General features: G+C 40.9%; 1 long non-coding RNA gene across 1 annotated transcript in view; it reads right to left on the bottom strand.

The window, feature by feature from the left end:
* The window catches only part of LOC148110078 (uncharacterized), a 46,503-nt gene that overhangs the window by 7,137 nt on the left and 15,904 nt on the right, over positions 1-23,462 (bottom strand). The window contains exons 2-3 of the long non-coding RNA XR_015724497.1: positions 20,654-20,822; positions 4,862-4,996 (exon numbers count right to left, since the gene is read on the bottom strand). This is a non-coding gene — a long non-coding RNA (uncharacterized LOC148110078). The remainder of the gene's footprint in view (positions 1-4,861; positions 4,997-20,653; positions 20,823-23,462) is intronic.

Genomic DNA, 23,462 nt, shown 5'->3' with positions numbered 1-23,462 from the left:
ACGTATTGTATGGTGACTAATATAACAAAATAAAAATTATAAAAAAGAAATAAATGTGGAAAGATTGACATCTTAAAAATAAATAAATAAATAGAAAAAAAAATTTCAAGCACTAGCTGGGCAAACAATGTTCTTTATTTTTTTTTTTCCTTTCTTATCTTCTCTAATTTTCTAATCATTGCTAGGATTTTCCAGTAAAAAAATGGACTTCCTTTTTTGGGGATGGTGGGGATCTTAAATAGAACATTTTCAAGTTTGGGGTATCTGGCTCGCCCAGTGGGAAGATCCTGTGACTCTTGATCTTGGGTCGTGAGTTCAAGCCTCACATTAGGGAATAGATGGAACTTAAAAAAAAAAAAACAAACAAACAACTTTTTCAATATTTCCTTTTAAATTAAATGCTTTCTGTAGATATTTTTGTGGATACTATTTTCTAGGTTAGGTGCATCTCTTTTTTGCCTCTAGTTTTCTTTTTTTAATAATGAATAGAAGTTAAATTTTATCAAATACTTTTCTGAGTCATTTGAGTCTGGTGGCTCTTTGTTTCGTTGTTTTGTGTGTGTGGAAAGCTTTTAAATTACTAATTTTTTTTTAAACTAAGGTAGGACTATTCTGAAAGAAAGAAAGAAAGAAAGAAAGAAAGAAAGAAAGAAAGAAAGAAAGAGAAAGAACAAACTATTCAGATTTTCTGGTTTTCTTGGTTTGTTTTTGCAGATTTTCTACTCTTTGAGTCAGTTTTTCTGAGTTATATTTTTCTAGGATTCAACCCGTTTCATCTAAGTTTTCAAATTCATTGGTATAAAGTTGTTCATAATGTCTTCTTTTCACCTATTAAATATTTTCATAATTGCAATCTTGCTTTGCACTTTTTTCTTCTTTTTTAAAAAGATTATTTATTTATTTATTTGAGAGAGAGAGAGCGAGCGAGTACGAGCAGGGAGGAAGAGCAGAGGGAGAGGGAGAAGCAGACTCCCAGCAGAGCAGGGAGCCCGACATGAGGCTCAATCCCAGGACGTCGAGATCATGACCCAAGCCACAGGCAGACGCCCAACCAACCACGCCACCCAGGTGTCCCTCTCTTCTTGTTTTCATTCACAGTGTGCTGTTTTCCTAGGATGCTTTTTGAGTTTTACTTTATCATGAGTTGTCCATTTTCCTTGTAACTTTATCTGAAGAAAATGTTAAAGGCTTGAGTTGAAATTGAGTTCCTTTCAAGAAGATTCAAATTACTCTGCCAGCCTCCTGGGGCACTACTCTGGTACTACTTTAAGTTGCTTCTTCATGCAACATTTTTTTGACCACACAGGTGGCATGAATTCAGACTGATATATCTTTATGAAGGCTCAGTTATGGTTCTTTCGTCCTGGGGGAGGAGTTGTTTCGTCTCTCCACCCAATGACTAGGTCAATATAAGGAACTATTATGTTGCCCTGTCCCTCCTTGCTCTCACCTTCTGCATAGCAGGGTGTTTTGCTGGTTCATGCCTTGGGATCCCAGTTTATTTTGGGGCGTCTAATTCAATCTCCACTTTGGGCAAGCTCAAGGCTTTATCTCCTACTTCTCAAGTTCTGCACATCCATCAAAACAGAAGTTCACATGTCCTGGCCTAGGCAAAAACCTCAGAGTGAAAATCACCTTGTTACTGAATGACTTCTGGGTTCCTGCTCTTACCTTACTTTTGCAATTCACAGATTCTTTACTTTTAAGACACTTTAACAATGTGGTTAAAACAAAAACCAAAACCACTTTTTTTCCCTCTTCTTTCATTTAGTCATTTAGGTTGGAAGGGTTAGTCAGTGCATCTAATTTGTATACTGAAACCCAGGTGGTCTTCTCCAGATGAGTAAAATGAGACTTAGTAGAGCTATATCCATGTCCAAAAGCCAATAAATGAGTAGTGATGACACCTGAAAGGAACCATAGGTAGCCTGAACTCTCACACGGCCCTTTGGTTGATGGGCACATGCAGGGCAAATGATTTAAAGCCAGACTCTCATGCAAAAAGTTCCAGGAAGGCTTAGTATCCCCTGGGAAGTGGATGTTGATATTGTGTCAAGGGAAGAGTGGCTGCTTCCCTTTGTGGTCACCTCTTCCATGTCATCTGCCCTTTAATACCAACTTGGGTCACAAATCTGGCAATTTTGTGTGTTACATAAGTGGGAAAATATAGGGATAGGGAACTTTGTACAATCAGCCAGGTCAGAACTTTGACCCAGAGCATGCCCTTTATTCCTTCATTTAACAAACATTTGTTGCATACTTTGCTATTCCGTGGGGATTCACTGAAAACAAGACCCAGTATCTGCATTCATAGGGCTTACAGCTGGTGGAGGAGACAGAGGAATGGAGCACACCTCATAAGGGTAGGATGGTGTCGCAAAGGGGTAGGCACTGGATGCCATGGCAGGACAACGGAGTCGGGGCCAGGGAGATCATGCTGAAAGAAGTGACGTCTAAGCTGAGACTTGAGGCAAAGAGAAATTGGTCAGACAGAGAGAGTCGAGAAGGCCATGGAGCTCCACACACAGGAAGTCCTGGGCCCAGGGGTTGAGGTGAGGAGTGGCATGAGACAAGGTTGGAAGGTGGGCAGAGGCATATGGGTCAAGTGTTGTTTCTGTTGCCTTCAGAAGTTTGGACTCTGTCTGGAGGGAAATAAGAAGCCAACGGGTTTTAAGGACACTTCACTCAGAAAAATCATTCTGACTGCATTGTAGGGATAGACTGCACGGGGAAATGAGATTAGGACGGCCTGTGGGGACTGAGACATATTTAGGAAATGCGGGCTTTGGAATTCCACTCCTGGCTCCATCACTTTATAGCTGTGCGATCTTAGACAAATTATTTAGTCTTTTCTGCCTCCCCTTCCTCATCTGTAAAGCAATAGTATGATAGGATCCACCTTAAAGTGTTGTTATGAGGCTTAAATGAGCTAACATACATAGAGTACTTTTGACAATACTAACGTCTACTAAGGGTTTAATCTTGTTATCTGAACGGACCCACAGGACTTACTGGGTGAATGAATAAAGGAGGTGGGGAGAGAAGAATCAAAGATGGTTGATGAAGGCGATGTGATAAGGAACCCGGGTGAGGTGCAGGTCAATTTAGTAGGAGGAACCAGTGGGACATCCATGTAGAGAAGTCTAGTCTCTTGCTGGAAGCAGCTTAGGTAGACAGGGAAGACATCTCGGGGGAAACAGTGAGCTGAGTCGTGAAGGACAAGTAAGAGCTACTGAGGTGATGGGGAGAATGGGGAGGAGAGAAAAACACGTAAAAGCAGACCAACAAGAGAATAACATAGCTGGAGCAAAGGCTTAGAAAAGCAACAGTGGGAGACAGAATGAGGAAAAGGTAGGGGTCTGATCTTATAAATGGTGCTACAGTGTTCGTGCTTCTCAATACCCATACGAAGAAGGTGACTTTTCTTTCTTTTCTCCTTTACCTTTTCTGGAACACACTGACTTCTTAAAATGTCCCCAACACCCAGAATGGTCTTGTCCTATTGCTTGAGCTTAATGAAAATAGTTAATAGCATAACTATTTTATCAGTGTGGTAGCTTGGTATATAATGTCTTTTGTAGGCCTGGACTTCTCCGTAATTCTGCATCAAAGGGGTTCTTTCCAGAAAGTGGGGTTGAGGCCTGGCTACCTTTTTCTCTGTGGGACACCCAGGGCAGATGACAGACTTTGATGGTAAAGAAGAAGCTTCTCTGCTCCTCTTCACATGTCAAGTCTGTGGCAAAGAGCCAGCTAGAACTCTGGACTTTGCTGTCAAACTCTCAACATGATTTGTTCTTTCCGCCTCTGACGCTTGGTAAGCCACCCAAATGTAAGCCAGAAATGTAACTTCAGGCCAACGCTGACAGAACCTCCTCATGATTTTCCAACATCAGGAGCCCAGGTGTGCTGGTCATGATTCTTCATGCCCTTCCCCCTCACTCTTCACAGACCTCACTTACTGTAAACTGCCTGCAGCAGCACCATCAGGCAGCCTCCCCCGAATTCGGCCAGATGAGTCATGGGCTGCTGATTCCACATCCCTAGTGAAACACCCTAAAATCCTGCACATTGGTGTATGTCTATAAAATTGGGTCAGTGCCAGTCTCGGCGAGTCCCAGAGTCACTAATGTTCTCCTAGGGGATTATTTACTTCTTGCTCCATGGGTTCTTTCAGGATCAGGGAGACATTAATTTCAGTGGAGAGCTCTGGGATTCTGCGGGAAGCCAGTCCTGGGTTCAGATCCTGACTCAGTCATCCACTAGTTGTATAACCTCTGACAAGCTAAACCTCTATTTCCTTACCATTAAGATCCCCTGTAATATAGGGATGATAATGACCACCTGGAAGGATTGCTGGAAGGATTAGAAACAACTATATAAAGAACCTAGCATGCGGTAGGTATTCAGAAATTGACAGCTACCATTAATAATAGCATTTTGTAGGCTCTAAGCCTTAGGGTATTAGACTGCATGATTTCAGAGTTTCTGAGAGCAGATCTAGCCATCGGTGCTGACATGCAGTTTCCTGCCAGACCAGGCAATGAGGTAGGTTGGTGATAGGGAGGGTGCAGAGGTGATCTTACCCTAGACTCCACGGATTCTCCTCATTTTAGCCCATACTCCATAGGGCAGTGGGCAGATTAAAGGGCACATCTGTCTCCATGGTTCACCCTTTCTCCCCAGCTTCAGAGAAACTTTCTGTCTTCTTTATGAACCACTTTTACAATTTCCCCAAGGCTGATATTTAATATATAATTCTCTAATTAGCACTTCTCAGTCACCATCTCCAACCGGTCCACAACACCCTTGGGAATTTTGATGCGATGGAATCTTTAATACTTCCCACCACACCCCAGCTCACCGCAACCCTCTCCTCTTGTGGATTTGGCTGAGAAGGCCGGTGCAGGAAGTCTCTCGCCTCATTCCTAATGCTCATTTCCTCATTCACTGTAGGTTGGTATCTCAGTCCAGCTGCAGTCGTTGTTCTGGAATCATTCTGGAGAGGGAGGATGAGATATAATGCACACACATCTTACCTTTCAGGCTTACAAGCTTAAAATCCCCTCTACAGTTATGGCTGAACTGTAGGAGTGCCAGGAGAAAACAGGACGCTTGCAAGGCTCCGCAAGGATAATCCTTTGGGATTTAAGCAATCTTCCCAGCCAGACGTTACAATGTGCTAACACCCTTGTGAGTCATGAACTAACTCATGGTCAATTCTGTTTGGAGAACAGGATGAATAATTGAGAGTAACTGGGTGTTTGCCTGAATCTGGGCCTAACCCAGTATTTATTCTGTTTTCTTGTCTCTTTTTGCCTAAAACAAACATGTCTAGTTTCCCATCTTCTTCTACATTCCCTGCTTAATCCTTCACTGGCTTTTAGAGGAAAGTCCAAAGTCTTTAACACACTCTAAAGACCCCAATGGGTGGTCCTGCCTATGTCTCCAGCATCTCTATGCCAAACTTTCTAGAAAGACTAGAAGTGAGGGCAGCCACATCCTTGGGGGGTACATGCCTAAAAGCCATAAACCTAATTTTTTTAACTTTTTCTTTGGGAATAATTTTAGACTTATAGACAAGTTGCAAAAAATAAAATAGAAAGTTCCCCCATTTCTTTAAACCAGCTTCCCTTAGTATTTACATTTTATGTGACCATAGTACAATGATCCAAACCAGGAAAATACCATTGGTACAATACTATTAACCGAACTACAGTATTTATTTGAATTTTAGCAGTTTTCCCACTAACTTCCTTTTTCTGTTTCAGGATCCAATCTGGGATCTCACGTTGTATTTACTTGTCATGCTTTAATCTGAGTTTCTTAGTCATTCATTGTCTTTCATGACCTTGACCTTTTGAAAAGTGCTGGTCAATTATTTTGTAGAATGTCCCTCAATTTGAATGTCTGGTATTTTCTCACGGTATTTTTTGGCAAAAATACCACATAAGTGATGTTATACTCTTCTCAGTGCATCACAGCAAGGGGTACATGATGTTGGTATGTCTCACTACTGGTGATATCAACCCTGATCACTGAGTAGATTTTCTTCTTTATGCTTAGCTTCTAAACATTTTCATTTCTTCTCTAATTATCCTTTCTCCTCTGGGGAATTCATCCTTTCTCATGAGTTTGAGTATCGTCTATCCACACCTCAAATATGACCAAATTTATAATATATATATATTAAAGATTTTGTTTATATAATTGACACAGATAGCGAGAGAGAGAACCAGCACAAGCAGGGAGAGCGGTAGGGAGAGGGAGAAGCAGGACCCCCACTGAGCTGGCAGCCCGATTTGTGGCTCGATCCCAGGAGCCTGGGATCATGACCAGAGCTGAACGCAGATGCTTAACTGACTGAGCCACCCAGGTGCCCCCCCAATTTATATATATATATATATATATATATATATATATATATATATATATATATATAATTTAAAATATATATATTTTAAAGATTTTATTTATTTATTTAACAGAGAGAGAGACAGCCAGCGAGAGAGGGAACACAAGCAGGGGGAGTGGGAGAGGAAGAAGCAGGCTCATAGCAGAGGAGCCTGATGTGGGGCTCGATCCCAGAACGCCAGGATCACGCCCCAAGCTGAAGGCAGACGCTTAACGACTGAGCCACTCAGGCACCCCCCCCCCAATTTATATTTTTATGCTATATCTCTCCTTTGAAGTTTAGGCCCTATGTCCAATAGCCTACTTAATCTTTCCACTTGGATATCTAATAAGGATCTCAAATGTAATATTAAAAACCAAACTCCTGAATTTCCAGCCATCTTCTACATCTTTGTGAGTGGCAACCCATCTTTCCAGTAGCTCAAGCCAAAAATCTTGGTGTCATCTTTCATTCTTCTCTTTCTTTCTCACTACATTCAAACATCAGAAAATGTTGATGGTTCTATATTAAAAACCCATCCAGGTTCTACCACTTCTTACCACTTTCTCAGCTACCACTCTGATGGAAATTACCACCACCACCACCACCTTCACCTTGGATGATTGTGATTTTTACCCAAATGATCTCCTCGATGTTGGTCTTATCTCCCTAGAGTCTTTTCTCCATAGAACAGGCACAGTAATCTCTTAAAAGTATTAAGTCAGATCATGTAAGTCCTCTGATCAAAACCCTCCAATAGCTTCTCATTTCAGTTAAAAGCTAAAATCCTTTTCCAGTGGTCTATAAGGCCCTACATGATCCAGTCTGCCAACTTTCCCAGTCACATCTCTGCATTTTCATCTCCTACTGCTCTCCTCCTTGATATTCCTTGAAAATCATCAAGTTTGTTCCTAATCTGAGGTCTTTGCTCGTGATTTCAGTCCTCTTTTTAGTAGTCCTTCACTCAGTAACAACTCAACCAATCCCGCTGCACACATTGGAATCTCACAGCCATCTTCAATGATTTCCTCTCCCTCATGTCCAATTCATCGTCAAACACTGTGTCTTTTATTCCCCACATAAACAATGTTCAAAACTATTTCTCATCCCCACTGCTAATAGCTGGGTTCACTATTATCTCTCCTTCCTGATCTCTTTGGCCACTGCCAATCAATTCTCCCCTCTGTGGCCCAAGCCGACTTTACTAAATGCCAATCTGATCCAATCACAGCCTGCTTACATGGTCTTTAATGACTTCCCACAGCTGGGAGACAGAGACCACAATTCTTAACATGCCTCACATAGCCCTGCTGGTGTCGCCCTCATTCTCCATACTCCAGCAGTGGCCTTCTCTCCATTCCTCAGATGGCACAATGCTGCCCCCTGCCATGGCCAGCACCTCTTTTTGGGAAACCCTCCACCCACCCCATCCTGTCCTCACTCTCCTGCTCACTCCTTTGCCTAGCTAAAATCTGTACCTATAATATGTACCTATACATAAACATATTGCAACTTAATTATCATTTCCTCAGACGGGGCCTCCCTTCCTCCTCCATCCAGAGAGAGTTGCTTTGTTTTATACTATCAAAGACTCTTGCTTCGTTACTACAGAATGTTCACGGCTAGCTTATAATTGTCTATTTAGTACTAGGATTATTTGTCAAATATCTGTCTGCCCCATTAGACTGTACATCTTATTATAGCAGAGAGCTAAGTGGTTGACACATGGTTGACATTCAATAAATATTTGTTGAATGAATAGATGAATATATCAATGAATTGATGAAAAGCAAATCATGCTTTTGAAAGACAGATCTGGCAAATCAATTAAAAGGAAGAGAAAGGTGAAGGGCAGGAGTTCTGTATAATTAGTAGGTTGTTTGAGTAACATAGGCCGGGAGAGAGGAAATAAAATTCTAAACAAGGATGGTGGGAGGGGAATGGAAAGTAACTGGCTGGGGGTGGCGGGGGTGTATTGTGCTACTGATATACCAGCTTTCCCACAAAAAGCCAGCAACTCTGTGCTCTGTGCCCACTGCTCATCCCAGATGTGGGCGGAGGATCAACAAAGGCCTGGCATGCTCAGCAGTCTCAACACTGGGGGAAGTTCTGTGGTGAAGACAAAAGGCACTCTCTAGGACATTTTCTCTCTTACAAAGACAAAGTCATTGGAATGACAAAGAAATTCCAGGACCATTTTGCCATCCTTTGGACTCTGGAGGTTCCTAAATAGGCTGGTTTCTGTGTTTTTAACAGCATCTGATATATTTGATTACATTTTTTGATTCAAATAGTTCCATTACTACAAGAAGCAACTTCATTACCAGGAGGGCGCGGAGCCCAGACTGTACTAGCTCCCTGTCATATAATTTAGCCTCAGTCATACCTCAGACAATATTTACACAAGGTCACTTCTTCAAACCATGTCTAGCCTTCCCAAATGACAATATTATTTATGCCAAATGCTTCTCCTAAGGGATGGAAAACTGCCAGCTCTGGTTTAATAGGCTATACGGACAGGCTAGAAAAACATCATTTGTAGCACACACAGTTTATGCATTTAGTGTATAACTAGGTGTACAGACTGATCATTGGAAACATGGCCGAAAGCTGGCCCCAGGAAAAGAAAAAAAAAAAAAAAGCCACAAAAGCACTAAGGTTTGGATCTTTCCTCCCTGATATTAGTTTTGGAAACCCTAGCTTTAGTCAGGATTATGAATGCACAAGAGAGAGCTGCCTCAGACTTCAGTGGCTACCTGAATATCCAAAATAGGGGGAAAACCTGCAAAAGGAAATTTAACTTGGGCGTATGTGCCCAGCAGCCATCCTCCTGTGGTTGCAAATTAATGTGACCATCCAGGGGAACAGGCAGCCCAGGGGCCTTCGGTAACAAAGAACAGTCTAACCCATTGATGTTAATTTACCAAATTATTCACATCCCGCAATCTGGAATAGAAATCAGTGGCCAAAAAATGCCTCCTCTACACCTCAGTCAAAACACCTATAAAAATCTAGATACCAGGAGGCAAAGTCTGGAACATAAACGACTTCATCCTGTTGCCAATGAGTTATTAAAATACCGAATGATGGGGCTGCTAGGGGTGTCCGGGCTACCCTTGCTTCCAAGCTCTGTTCTTGGGGGTATCTTTAATAAGACATTTGGACAAAATATATTGGTGACAACTCCTTTCTCTTAAAATCTAGTTAAGGATACAAGTCATACCTTCCACTTAATCCCTTACAGACCCCTGGAACTTTAAAATCTCTGTAGTAGAAAATTAACAAACTTCTGGAGGCTGAGCTTTCACATAAAGTATACAATATCTGTCCAGAGTTGCACGACTTGTTGATGATAAATATCACTAATACATAATTTATACATTATTGTTCTTTAAATAGATACTACCACTCCTACATAAAAACATTATATCTAATTTATATTTTAGGAAACAAATGTCAATTACAAAGGAGTTTCAAAAATTCGAAATTGTTCTTTTGCATTGATAAATTGGGAATGATTCTTCGTCCTTAAAATGTGTTTTTTTAAAGGCTGTAAGTGCTGTATTTTTGTTTCCAAGTGCTCCTTCCAGAGGAGTTGCCTCCCTTGGGCCCAAGTACTTGAGATATAATTATTTATTAATAATACTAGCATTAACCCTTTCTGATGAGCACTTGACCAAGCAATTTCATGCCCAGGAATTAATTATTTCAGGACAATAATTAGGAATGTGTGTAGAGGTGTTCACCACAGAACTACTTATTATTGGTAGTAAATGTACAATAAAAGACTGGTTAAACAAATTAGCCATATGATGGAATACCATGTAACCATACAAAAAATCATGTTATAGAAAAATATATAACCTACAGGAGAAAGTTTACAGTACACTAAATGAAAAAAGAGACGACAAAACAATATATGCCAAATACATGCTCAGATGGAATGATATCAAAATATTAACCCAAGCAGAATAGTCCTGAGGGCTCCCCAAAGTGATGTGGGCAGGATTTAAGAAGGGGACTAAGGAAGTGCACTGATGTGACTTCATTAATATCTGCAGGCCAGGAAGACTTTTTACTTACGCTTTTATTATAGCAGTAATTTGCGTCCCACCTGTCATCATCCAAGCAAGGGAGGAATAGCATGGCCATTTTTTGCTGTCCCTATCCCAGTGGTGGTTTGGGATAGACCAGACTCCATCTGGTCTTCTGTCTGAAGCACTTTCCTTAAGTCAAGAGCAAGAAACCTGACTTCAGTCTCACGCAGTGAGATCCCCTAGTCCTCTGTAGGAAAGCACTGCCATATGGTTCCTAACATTACAGCCCTCGTGGGTAACCCCTGAAACCATCTTCATGTCCACGTGATCCTACAGCATAGAGATTTATTAAGATATTGCAAATAAAACTTGGATAAACAGAAGCATGAAATGGGAGACCCCACAGGCTAGGGGGAAAAAAAAAGAAAAACAAACCTGCTTCGTCAGTTTCTCTGGCAAACAGATATGGGCCATGATTTATTAAAACAGGAGCTTTTTCAAGGCATGATTATAGGCAAGAGAGAGTTGAATAGAGCTTTGGCTTAGAAGTGCCTCTGCATGTTTCTGATGGACTTTCCTACTTGAACGTTCTGTGGGCTCTCCAAGCTCAATCCATGCATTGGAAGCAAGGGTCATTCTCTTATTTTTTTTCTCTTAGCATCACTAATTGGATGGCACTTGAATAGAGGTGACAGCAAAGCAGAAGAGATGACTAAGAACTCTGGTCAGAAGTGTTGTGAGACTGGGGAAGAGGACCAAGGACAGACTCTTGGGACAGGCCCACATGTGAGGTAGAGGGAGAAAAAAGTAAATTCAAAGAGATCATACAAGAAATCAGAGTAAGAATGACTTTCCTCTGTATCAAGCTATATAAACATAATTTGCTTTAAGGTGGAAATGTTAGTCAAAAATATAGTTTGAAGACAACATAGTTTTATTTTGTTTGATCCTAATGGATCTTTGCCTGAAACTAAAATAATCCAGATGTATCAGATAAATCTAAGCAAAACTGTGCTTAAGTATTTCAACTATTTCACCCTCCTGAAAAAAAAATGAAAAAAAAAACCTTTTTAAGACGTAAGTGAATAATTCATAATATAACTTTATATAAGAAGAGATCCTACATGTTGAATGTCTCAAGGAAAATTTGTCAATGGGTACAACTTGAAAGGGTCCTACTGACTTTATAGGCCCAGGAGTCTCATTCATAAAGGTCGAACTGACATTTTTGCTTGAACATTTCATTAAACAGTAGGAGCTAATGGGGGTTCACTTTTGTTTCCTCGGTCTAAGTGTTGTTTGGCTCCCTGTGTTCAGAAATAACCACAGGGCTCACTCACTCAGCAGTAATGCTGACAGCATCCTCCCAGACTGGAAGGTTGAAAACAGTTGCCTCTGTGGTTCCTGAAGCCAGGATCAGACTAGAGCAATTGTGCAGTCAATTTGGCCCATCTTGAGGACTTTGGCTCTCAAATGGCAGGGCTCTGCAGACTAAACTAGAGGTTATTTTACAAGGACCATCAAAATCCTCATTTGCATGTGTGAAATTCCTGTGGAGAGGCTGGTTTTGAATCTGGCTGGTTGGGCCAGATTACAAGTCGAGTCTGCTAGTGTGAATGTAAATAGCATCAGCTAGACCTCAGCCCCTCCCCAGCCAGCCTTTCCCTCCTCTGGACCCAATCACTAGCCAATTGTTTGAATTTCAACACAAGTGACCCCAACACCTGCCATTCACCTCCCAGCCTGCGGAAGACATCACATTCTCTTAGAACAAATGGTCATCGACAGCCACCACCACAATAAAAATGTTCACTGAGTACTCACACTGTGCTCAAGGCTTTACACACACCATCTCCTCAGAGGCTCACCACAGCCTGATGTAGTGTGGCATTACCACTGTATTATCATTTTTCAGGGGAGAAAACGGAGGCTTAGTGAGATTAAGGATAACTCATCCCAGGTCACAGAGGCAGAAAGCAATTGATTTGAATGCAGCTAGTTTAACGTCCACTTTTATGCCTTTTACCGTTTTTGCCTGATGCCATGTTGCTTCCTTTTAGTAGGCTGAGTGCAGTTGGCAGTGAAGAGCAGCAATGAACACTGGGATCAAAACCAAAAGGTTGTGCGATATGGAACAGATCATCAAGTTTGAAGGGCACTCAGTTACCTGTGTCATTTCTGTCTTAAAACAGAGCTGTGTGAATCATAGGGAGCCATGGCACTTGTGGATGGGGATTCTAGTTCTTAAAAAATCTGGACATTAGAGATTCTTCTGAACCATCAGGAAACCTTTGCTTTGGGAGGTGTATGACATAGGTCCCTGACATCCCTTCCAGGGAAGAATGCGGCACAGTAGTTACAAATATCCCAGTTCTCCATCCCTCCAGAACATCTTCCACATATGGAGAGGGGTGTCCTATACTCATCACCTGGACAGCAGTCTGGCAAACACTGGCCAAAGTGGTTTATAACATCTGGATAACGGTTTCCAGATGTGGCCTTCTCCTGAAATACTTGATTAAAAGTTTCACACTCAGCATGTGGAAATAGCTGACATATGCACAGAGAGTTCCTATCATCTGCACCTAGAATAGAAGCAGTAGGGTCACTCCAAAGATGAGAGCATGTCCATAGCAACTCAATGGCCCAAGAAAATGGTGAGATTGCGTATCTGTTGTGTCCTCATTAAAGTCAAGCAAATGGAGCTTCGCCTGGAGGCAGTAAAACGGACTGGGCAGACCAGGGGCTTTGGAATCAGACAGATCCTCATCCAAACACCGACTCGACCAATCACCAGCAGGGACTTTAGCAAAGACTCAACCTCTTGGAGCCTCAGATTTCTCCTCTATAAAATGGGAATGCTACAGTTTTCATGGGAAGATTGTGCCATGCCTGCCGCAGAGCAAGCACTCAATAAATGGTTGTCTCGCTTTTTCTTCGCATTAGTTGAGTCTATAAACACAATACACTGTTATGCTTATTACACAACTGAATAAAACACTTAGGACTAGAAGTTCCTTTTTCACTGTTTATACAGAACATTAACATTTTTTAAGGACAAATAATAGTAGCAGATGTTTGTAATACGTCCTTTTGAGGAGGAGCTCAATTTCACATCAACAAGGGAAAATCTCTGAATTTGTCTTAGAAACAGATTCAGACCAATCCTGAGCCCAGATTAAAATTTTGCCGTCCCTCACAGCTTCTGGAACTAGGCATATTGGTGTTACAGAGAAAAAGGAGTCCAGCTAGACCTAAGGTTAAGATTCATTAAATCTGTGAAGGGATGAGACGAAATGATCCTCATTTAATACATACAGGAAGGTTAAATGACAGCTTAAGTGTGAGGGTGAAGATTTAGTCCAAATGAGTACGCTAATTTCATTCGCCTTACAGTATTTCCCCCCTTTACTCTGAAAGTCCTCATCAAGGGAGCACCAGCAATATTCCAGAGCAGTGACAGGCACTTTTCTTACATGACTTCCATGCGATCTTTACAACCTGCTTGTAAAGCAGGCGTTATTATCATCCCCATTTTTCAGGTGAGGAAATTGTAGCTCCAAGAACTTAAATAGTTTACCACAAATCATAAAGCCAACCAGCAGCAGACCTGGAATTTGAACCCACTCGTCTAACTCTGAAGGCATCTGCCAACAGCTGTGAGACAGCCACTTCCCCTTACCATGAAGTGAGCAAAGGGCCAGTGAGAATGATTTTTCCGCTCATCGCCTGCAATCACGATGATGATTAAACTGCGGCATCCCTCGTTTGCTCTGTCCACAATCTGGGCTGTGCCCACTGTTCCCTATGGTTGCTAGAACACCTTTTCCTGTGGATCCAGACTGCTGGACAGGTGTTCGGTACAATGGCTCCCTTTCTCCCCATCTGCATCCCTGCACGGTGAGGCCCCGATCCGTCACGGGTGGCTGCTCCCCACATGTGCTCATAGCCCCACTGATGAGAAATGGCAGGAGCAGGTATTAAAGGTGGAGGTTCTGGCTTATTGCTCCGAATGTATTAAAAACCATTCCCAGACTTCACATAAAAAGTTTTACACACACAGCACATATGATACAAGGGAGACAGAGAAGCAGACGTGGGGATAACCACAGTGAGACAAGTAACCACAACAGAAGTCTGGAGAGACAGGCCTAAGGAAAGCTACTTTCACAGACCGGGTGATGGATGTCTCCTCAGCAGACAGACAGCTAGAGGTACTTATTTTTATAAAAAGTTGACAGAAAGAACTCCAGACATCCAGATCTGCTCTCTTCCTATTCTTGTGTCCAGAGCTGACTCAGCCTCTCTGCTTCCCTTTGCAGGATGGTGAGTTATTCCATGCGCTCGTGCTAATTATCCACATCCCGCTCTCTCTTTTCTCACAGGTCGTTGAAATGTCTCCTTGTCTGGGTTAGAACTTGGGTGGATGCTGAATTGCCTTCTGGAGTCCTCCCCAGTGATGAATTTCTCATACCTAGGGTATTGTTTGAGGGGAAATTCTTTCAGTTTAAAGGCCCTTGAGATGGTTATTCCAAAGAATTTGTTTTACTAGGCTCTTGAAGACGATACTTACCATTTATTGAGTACACAGTAAGTGCCAGATAATTTCCATAAGCTATCACATTTAGCCCTCATAAAAATCACATAAGGTAGGTATTAGCCCCATTGTACAGACTGACAGCAGATAGGACATAGAGAATAAATGGAAGGGAAGATAAAACCATATGGCATACAACCATTTCCTCAGAGTTTCTTTAGTATCCAAGAGGCAGAGTGATATGGTGAAAGGAACTGCACCTGGGCCAGGAGATGAGCATTCTTATCCTGGCATTGACACTAGCCAGATCTGGATCTGGGCAAGACCCTTTAGCTCTGTGCACCTCTGTTTATCTGATCTAAAAAAAAAAAGTAGGTGGTTGGACTAGGTAATTTCTATATATAAGGCCTCTTCCTCTAACTTTCTATGGCTTTGACCTATTTTCATATTGTAGTTAATAACGTCAGCCTCTCCATGAATAAAGTCCTAGGACAAAGCTAGTCCATCAGCACTGAATTGATGTCTTTCATCACTCAACTCTGGAGAAGAGCCCATTCAAGCCACATCTAGATTGCAACTTAAAGTAACCATGACACTGTACTCTTTCCAGAGTAATTAATCAAGCCACAGCTTTTAAAGACAGGTTGGAGCAGAACTTCAAACCCTGTGGCATAATCACTGATGCAGTTGTATTACTACCTTGAACCTGAGAGGTTTCCTTACCAAAAATAGATATTTGGCATTCTGATTATCTACTGCTGTATAATAAACCTCCCTCAAAATTTAGCGACTTATAACTATTTAATTTTTTTTTTTTCATGGTTCTGGGTGTTTAAAGGCTCGGCTGGGTAGCTCTCTTTTGGAGTCCCTCAAATTCATTCCGTTGAATGAAGGCAGAGGTTGGAGTCTTCTAAAGGTTTCTCCACTCACACATCTGACATGTGGGCTGGGATGGCTGTGGGCTTATTTGTCATACCTCTGTCCATATGGCTTCTCTGTGTGGCTACCTTGGGTCTTCTCATAGCACAGCAGTCTTGGGGTAGTCAGCTATCTTATATCATTGGGGTTGGATTCCCCCAGAGTGAGCATTCCAAGAGAGCCAGGCAGAAGCTGTAACCTTTCTTATGTATGACCTAGCCTCACTTCTCCTGTGAGTTATGCTGTTAGTTGCAGTATTCACCAATCAGCTAAAACTCCAAGAAGTGGAAGCATAGATTCTACTGCTCAAGGGGAGAATGATTTGCACATACAGGACGAACTGATGGCAGCCATCTTGAAGACAAGTTACTCTACTTGGCCTCTCAGAGCAAAATGAACTATGGGTAAAAGTCAGACTCTCTCTCTCATTCTCTCTCTCTCTCACACACACACACAAATAGGTTGAACCCCGTAAAGAAGAGTAATTGTGGAAAGCACCCTTCCATTTCTATGAGATAACATCAAACTTTGTCACTGATGGAAAAGGGAGAGCACCTTAATTGAGGAAATGTCTTCAGAAGAAATGGTAAAGGCATGTCAGTGATCTCGTTAAGTCTGCAAGGATGGATATTGATATCCCAGTAATCTTGAGACAAATCCAGATGTCCATTTGTGATCATCCTCAAATGAAGGTGAAACCAGCGGGGTAAAGTTGCCAGACACAGTCCCAGACATCTACACAGATAAGCAGGCCTGATGTGTGGCAGTTTTGACGGGCAGGCTTAAGAACATGAAGAAACAAACTGAGGATCTGGACAATATCACTATCAGGAAAGCATATCATAAGCCCCAGAATGTGACATTGTCCCAAGAAAAACAGCAACTCAGAGGCCAACTGAAAAACTGGAGATGCTGGAGTAGGAAAGCAGGTCAGATATGAAAGTGGCGGTGAGCAGAGAAAGTCTGGATAACATGTTGGAACCCAATGAAGATGGCATAAGCCCTGGAACTGCAGACCCCTCAAGGGCTGAGATTATCAGTAAAAGAAAATATCTGCAGCTCCTGGGGAAGGAAAGAGACTTAGGGAGCCATCAAGGAAGCGGCACAGTGATCCTTTAGGTCGTGGATGCCAGAACAAAGCTAGAATTACTGTGGCTTGGAAGGTGAACCTAAAAGCCCCCGAAAGAAGCATTTCTTTTTCTTCATGACTCAGAGAGAGTCAGGAATGAATTCCCTAGACATGAAATTTAAGAGGTTTCTGGCCTGTATCTGGAATATTTAGGAGTTGTCAGCCTTGCAATCTGATGGGCAAGGCAAGAAGTTCTGTGAGTCTAAGGGGCAGAGAGATGGAACAGAAAGCTATTTTGCTCTCTGGCTCTGCCTCCAGATGGTAACTAACAGGAGGCTTGTGCTTTAAATAGTAGGACTTTTAACACCAGAGGGCTCCAACAGGTCAACTGTAATCCGCCAGCTGACAGAGGGCACTAACTGGACCCGTCCTTCAGGTTAGAGCACTCAGTTACACCCACTGTTCTGGCTCTTAAAGAACTTTCCAGCAATTCTGGCAAGCGTAAAAATGTGCAAGCCTTTTGAACTCATAATCTCACTTCTGGAAATTGAACATAACTAAACCATCCACAAGCAAAATACATGTGCATGAAGATGTTCACAGCAGCATTATTTATAAGTAGACTAACTCCATGCTTCTCAAAATATGATGTGCGTCACTTGGGAGACCTTCTGAAAAGGCGGGTTCAGTGGGTCTGGGGTGGGGCTTGCAATTCTGCATTCCTATTAAACTCACAGGTACCCATGCTATCAGCCCGCAGGCCACACTGAGTAGCAAGGGCTTACTTCATATGCAGCTAAAAAAGTATATGGCAAGACATACCTAAATAACGGTAAGTACATCTGCTTGGAATACCAAGATCTATGTTAAAATAATATTGAAAACCAGCAACATGAAAAAAGTGTTTATGACCTAACAGTAAGAGAAAACCACAGGGTACAAAATCACATACACATTAGTAATTGCAATTGTAAAAAAGAAATGTGGGAAACATTGGAAGAGAATCCAAAACTACCGAGTGCAATTATGCTTTTTCCCCTAGTTTTCAAACTTTTTGTTACGTTGCTACATTAGTTTCATAATCTAAAAATGCTGGTAAACAGTGGCATATTAAGTACAGTGATCATACATCCTGCTTTTCTGAAATAGTCTCAGGGGTCAGTTAGCCCTATATGATTATTAAGGGCGGTCCCTTCACTCTTGCAAGTGCCTTAGGTAGTTGATAAACTCTATGATCATATTCGATACAGGATACGTCTCGAGGCTGCTGGTGCACTTTGTCACTCCAAAGCATTTGAAAAGCTGAACTGAAATGCCTAGAGGGGGGAGGCCGTGGAGGTGGGGAGGTCTCTGCTGTACACATTTTTTTAAAAATACGTTTATTTTTTAGAGCAGTTTTAGCTTCGCAGCAAAACTGAGCATAAGGTACAGAGATTTCCCATACACATCCTGTCCACCCCCCACCCACGCTCGTCCATTATCAGCATCCCCCACCAGGGTTGCACGTTTGTTACAATTGATGAATGTCCACTGACACATCATAATCACCCAAAGACCACAGTTTACATCACAGTTCACTCTCGGTATTGTACATTCTATGCAGGTGGACAAATGCGTAGTGACATGTATCCACCATTACAGCTGCATGCAGAGTCACTGCCCTGAAAATCCTCTTGCACATTGTTAAAGGTATATTTTGATGATAATAAAAGACCTCAACAGTATATATACAGAAAATACCTTGATACAACCATGAAAGCTAGGAATTCTGCAACAAGGGGCCAGAGGAAGTCAGATAAACCTTTGCTGAGCTTAAAACTCTATCTCTGTCTGACCTTTTCTCCCTACTGCACACCAGGAGTCACTTCATAAGATGATGTCCTATGTGTCCTGGGACAATGCATTTTTCTCCAGCTGCTGCTGATTCTCTAAGGAGGCAGAGTTAATATTTCAATATGCTGATGATTTAGTTTGATTTCTGTTTGCTGCTTTTCCAAACAGAAATTTTTAGAGCCAGACTTTTTCAGTGCCACCTTAAACCATAGTATCTATTATTTCTTTTACTTTATACCTATAATAAACCTGAATCAAACTAATGCTACCACTAACTGCTTACATTTTAAAAATCATGTTATTTAAGAGAAAAACTTTTAAAAACGATTGAATTAACTAACTACAAACCAAATTTGCTTACAGGAACTTCTAAGGCTCTATTCCTATTTCATTGACTTGGAATTTTATTGTTAAATATTGTTTTTTAAAAAATGTGAGCCATCAACTGCAATTTAGGAAATATCTTATAAAATATAGCTTCTGCCATACTTTATTCAAATTAAATTAAACTTGCAGTGTTATTTCTTTGGTCTTCTATGAAATTCATCAGTTTTCTTTGTTCTTACAGAAATTAATATGTACTCCTCACACACACCCTGGTGTGAAACACTTAAGTCCTAGGCCTGAAGCGTTTGTTATGCTGTCTTTGTCTGCTAGTGATTAGGTATGTGGCAATAGGGAGAGCAATGGTCTTTGTTCTTTTGTTCCCTCTATTTCACCTGAACAGAGCTAAACTTATACCCCAAGGACAAGTGACACGAGGTGAATGACAATAGGTGATTCTAATTTGAGAACGGCTATTCAGAGTGAGTGTAAATTCTGATTGGTGGTGCTTTTAGAAACAAACAAACAAAAAAGGAGCCTTTTGGGGTGGATATTGTACTTCACCTTTTAGGTCATTTTAAATAATAGTGAGAGAGAGAGAGGTGCAATAGTTTGCCATTCCAAAGAAATAAATAAGGAGGAAAAAAAGGAAAGACAATAGAGTTGAAAAGCAATGCCTTCTTAAATTATACATGAAAAAAGAAACAAAATAAGAGTGAAATGGAATGTGAACAAACTCAAGAAAAAGCTAAAAAAAAAATGCTTAGGGGACAAAGTGTTACCTAAAGAAAGGAAATCCTAGCTGGTGAGAGTTAACTTGAAACAAGAAGATAAAAATCCTTTATACAATCAGCAAACAAAAGCAAGGAAATATAAATTCTCAAATCCCACGGAGAGCCTGGAAGGGAAGTCAGCGAGACAATGCAGAGCGTGCAAGTTGAGAGGATAAATCATTTCTTTACCTCACTCTACACAAAAAGAAGATAACAGACCAGGGTGAGGTGTATTTTCCAACAGTAGGGTAGGGATTGTTGAAATGCTTTTCCCTTACCACAAAAAGCTAACCGAACACCCAGTTCGAACAAACAGGATTCTCACAGCAAGACAAAATCCATTTCTACGTTGAACATGGGTGAGGTGCTTGAGTATGAAAGGGAAACAGTCTGTCCCCTTTGGCACCGCATGAAATGTGTGTTGCCTCACAGATGAAGGAAGACCAGCAAGGACAGTAGAATTGGCATGAGCATCCTCTCTTGAGGAAAGACTCTGGGGTTTTTTGGGGTTGCAGTAGGAGTAATGAGAAAGTTGGGTCATTGGAACATTGAAACCAGGAGTTTCTCATCCATAAACTCAATTTTAAGAGGGAAGTTAAGGTTGTTTAAAATAAAGAATCAGGGGTGCCTGGCTGGCTCAGTCGGAGGAGAATGTGACTTCTGATCTTGGGATTGTGATTTCAAGCCCCAGGCTAGGTGTAGATATTACTTAAAATAAATAAATAAAATTAAAAATAAAATAAAGAATCAAATTCACTTAAAAACACTTACCTGGGGGTACCTGTGTGGCTCAGTTGTTAAGCTTCTGCCTTTCGCTCAGGTCATGATCCCAGAGCCTGGGATCGAGCCCCACATTGGGCTCCCTGCTCAGTGGACAGCCTGCTTCTCCCTCTCCCTCTGCTGCTCCTTCTGCTTGTGCTTTCTCTCTCGCTGTCTCTCTCTGTCAAATAAATAAACAAATAAAATCTTAAAAAAAAAAACCCACAATAAACACTTACTTAAATATCTCAGCATTTACTTAAAAACAACACACACACACACACACACACACACACACACACACACACACGACCCTGGATTCCAAGAAGGAGAAGTCCACCAGTCTTGCAAACTTAAGAAAAAAATGTCTGGCATGGTATTGAAGCCAAACTTATTTTACCTTGGCCAAAAGCATTTGAAGTTCATTTCTCATAATAAAACACAAGGCTGAGGAAGAGTTCAGCACATGTTCAGAAGGTTTATTTTTTTTAATGGTTGGACAAATAGGTAACCCAAGCATACAGCATCAATGAACCTTACACTAATTTTCCAACATCACGGATACAGAGCGCATCAAAAGCAAACATCTGAGTTACATGAGTAACTAACCGGATAGGAGCCCTCTCACAGATGGTTTTTAGAACCATCAGTAATTCTTGTCTCTCACATACTGTCCTCATTGTCCACCTGCAAAATGGACTCTGTGATAATACTGGTTTTTCCTTATCCTGACTTTTTTTTTAAAAAAAGATTGTATTTATTATTTATTTGAGAGAGAGAGAGAGAGCAGGGGGAGGAGCAGAGAGAGAGGGACAAGCAGACTCGGTGTTGAGCACAGAGCCAGGCACGGGGCTCTTATCCCAGGACCCTGAGATCACAACCTCAGCTGAAATCAAGAGTTGGATGATTAACCAACTGAGCCACCTAGGTGCCCCCCTTATCCTGGCTTTTTAATTAAAACTTCAATTCAAATCTATTTGTAAATGCTGCAAAAAAAAAAAAAAAAGGTCTAGGCTTCTTTGAGAAGCGGTTTTGAAAACAATGAGGAACTTGGTAAATCAACACAAGGTAATTTGTACACAAACTTGAGCTTCAATAATATATAGAGAAGAGAAAGTTAAAAAAAAAAAAAGTATCTTCCTAAAAAATCTTTTCTAGTTAGAAAGAAACCATCATGGAGTTGTCACGAACTATGGAGAGTCTGACATCTTGATCTTCCTTTTTTTCTTGTTGGTTTCTGATTAAGACGCTTCCGACTTGGGAAGATGTGGGAATTGTAGGCATAGACAAATACAATGTACATTTTCTCTCCCACAGTCAGGGAGCAGTCTAGACCCTTTTGAGCAAGAAAAGAAGACCATCTCACTAACTGGGGGACAAAGTGATAGTTAAAGGCTTTTGATGTGTTGGAGCAAAAAGCTTAAAGATTGTTGATCGAGACTTTCCTACTCTTTGAAGCACTGTAGGGTAGTAGTCTTTTTTCTAAATTAAAATAAGAAAAAATAAGGTTGGTAAAATAATGGTTAAAAACAACTGAACTTTTGGAAAGTATGTAATTGGCACCTAGGTGGTTATATTTCTTTTAGAATTTGTTTAGATTGTGTGAACATACATCTTACAAAAATGTCCTTTCTTTCTTTCTTTTATTTTTTGATGGTACTATTATTGCCCTAAAAATGGCCCTTAATTTTTCTACATGATCAACAAAAACTGAAGTTAACTATTTCAATTCATAATTATTTTATGAAGGCTTTTTGCCCTAACAAACATGGTTCTGGCTGGTAAGCTGTAAATTTCTGTAAGCAGCATGTTTTGCCTCCATGTTATAGCCCATCTCATTAATCATAAAAACTTTTTAAAACAAGGAAAAAGCCCCTGTGCTTTTATGGCAAAAGAATAAAAAGTAAGAAAAGAGACATTTAAAGCCTAATGTCCTTGTTTTCTCTAGACTACAATTATTTTGTTAGGGAAAGCTTCTGTTACGCCAGGAAATCCTGTTAGAACTGAAACTTGTTGCATTATCTGAGATGAATGTACTTTTAGTTTGTAGTACACCTCTCTATTCAAAGCTAGCTATTTGGAATGAAAAACCCACGCTGAAAAACAACCCGTACGGCTTGTTTGTATGTTTAAAAGAACTAATTTGCTGGTACTGATTTCTTCTTAGATAAGTCACATTGACTTTTCAAATGTTGATTTTTCAGATGAACCTAAGGGTCATTGGTCTGTAAAGTCACAAGAAGGAATAGGCTGTCTTCTGGGGCTGTGCCTTCATTCATTACACCCGAATATTCCAGGGAATCAGAGCAGGGCCTGTCCTCTGGCCCCCACCCTGCTATATATACACCATATTGAATTTTGACCAATTGCTTCTTTTTTTCCTCTTCGTCTTTGCTTGTTCTTCTTTTGTTCTCTTCTCAGTTTTCAAAATAAGAAGCTTTAGCATATACTTAAATAAGTAGGTATAAATAAAATTATCTTTCAGTTTCAAAATTGCTTCCCAAAGGTATGGGAAAACCTTAATTGTGAAATGTCAAAAGGTCATTGAGACGACACTTTAGCAGTTAAAAGGAAGAAGGAAGGAAGGAAGGAAGGAAGGAAGGAAGGAAGGAAGGAAGGAAGGAAAATATATAGAAAAGTTAGACTCTATTAATGAGGAATTTGCAATAATCCAACCTGGTTGACACTAGAGTTTATTTTTTTACTATTTAGAAATGATTTTACAGGGGCTAATACCCTGAAGGATTATAGCGTTAGTTTTAAATTACTTAAGACAATGGTTTGGACATACTGTTTAAAGCCAAATGAATACTGTTGTCTA

The sequence above is a fragment of the Ursus americanus genome, chromosome 5, assembly GCF_024610735.1.
Source record: "Ursus americanus isolate L20-20 chromosome 5, mUrsAme1.1.p, whole genome shotgun sequence".
Taxonomy (NCBI): domain Eukaryota; kingdom Metazoa; phylum Chordata; class Mammalia; order Carnivora; family Ursidae; genus Ursus; species Ursus americanus.
This window is presented reverse-complemented; position numbering and strand designations above follow the sequence as displayed.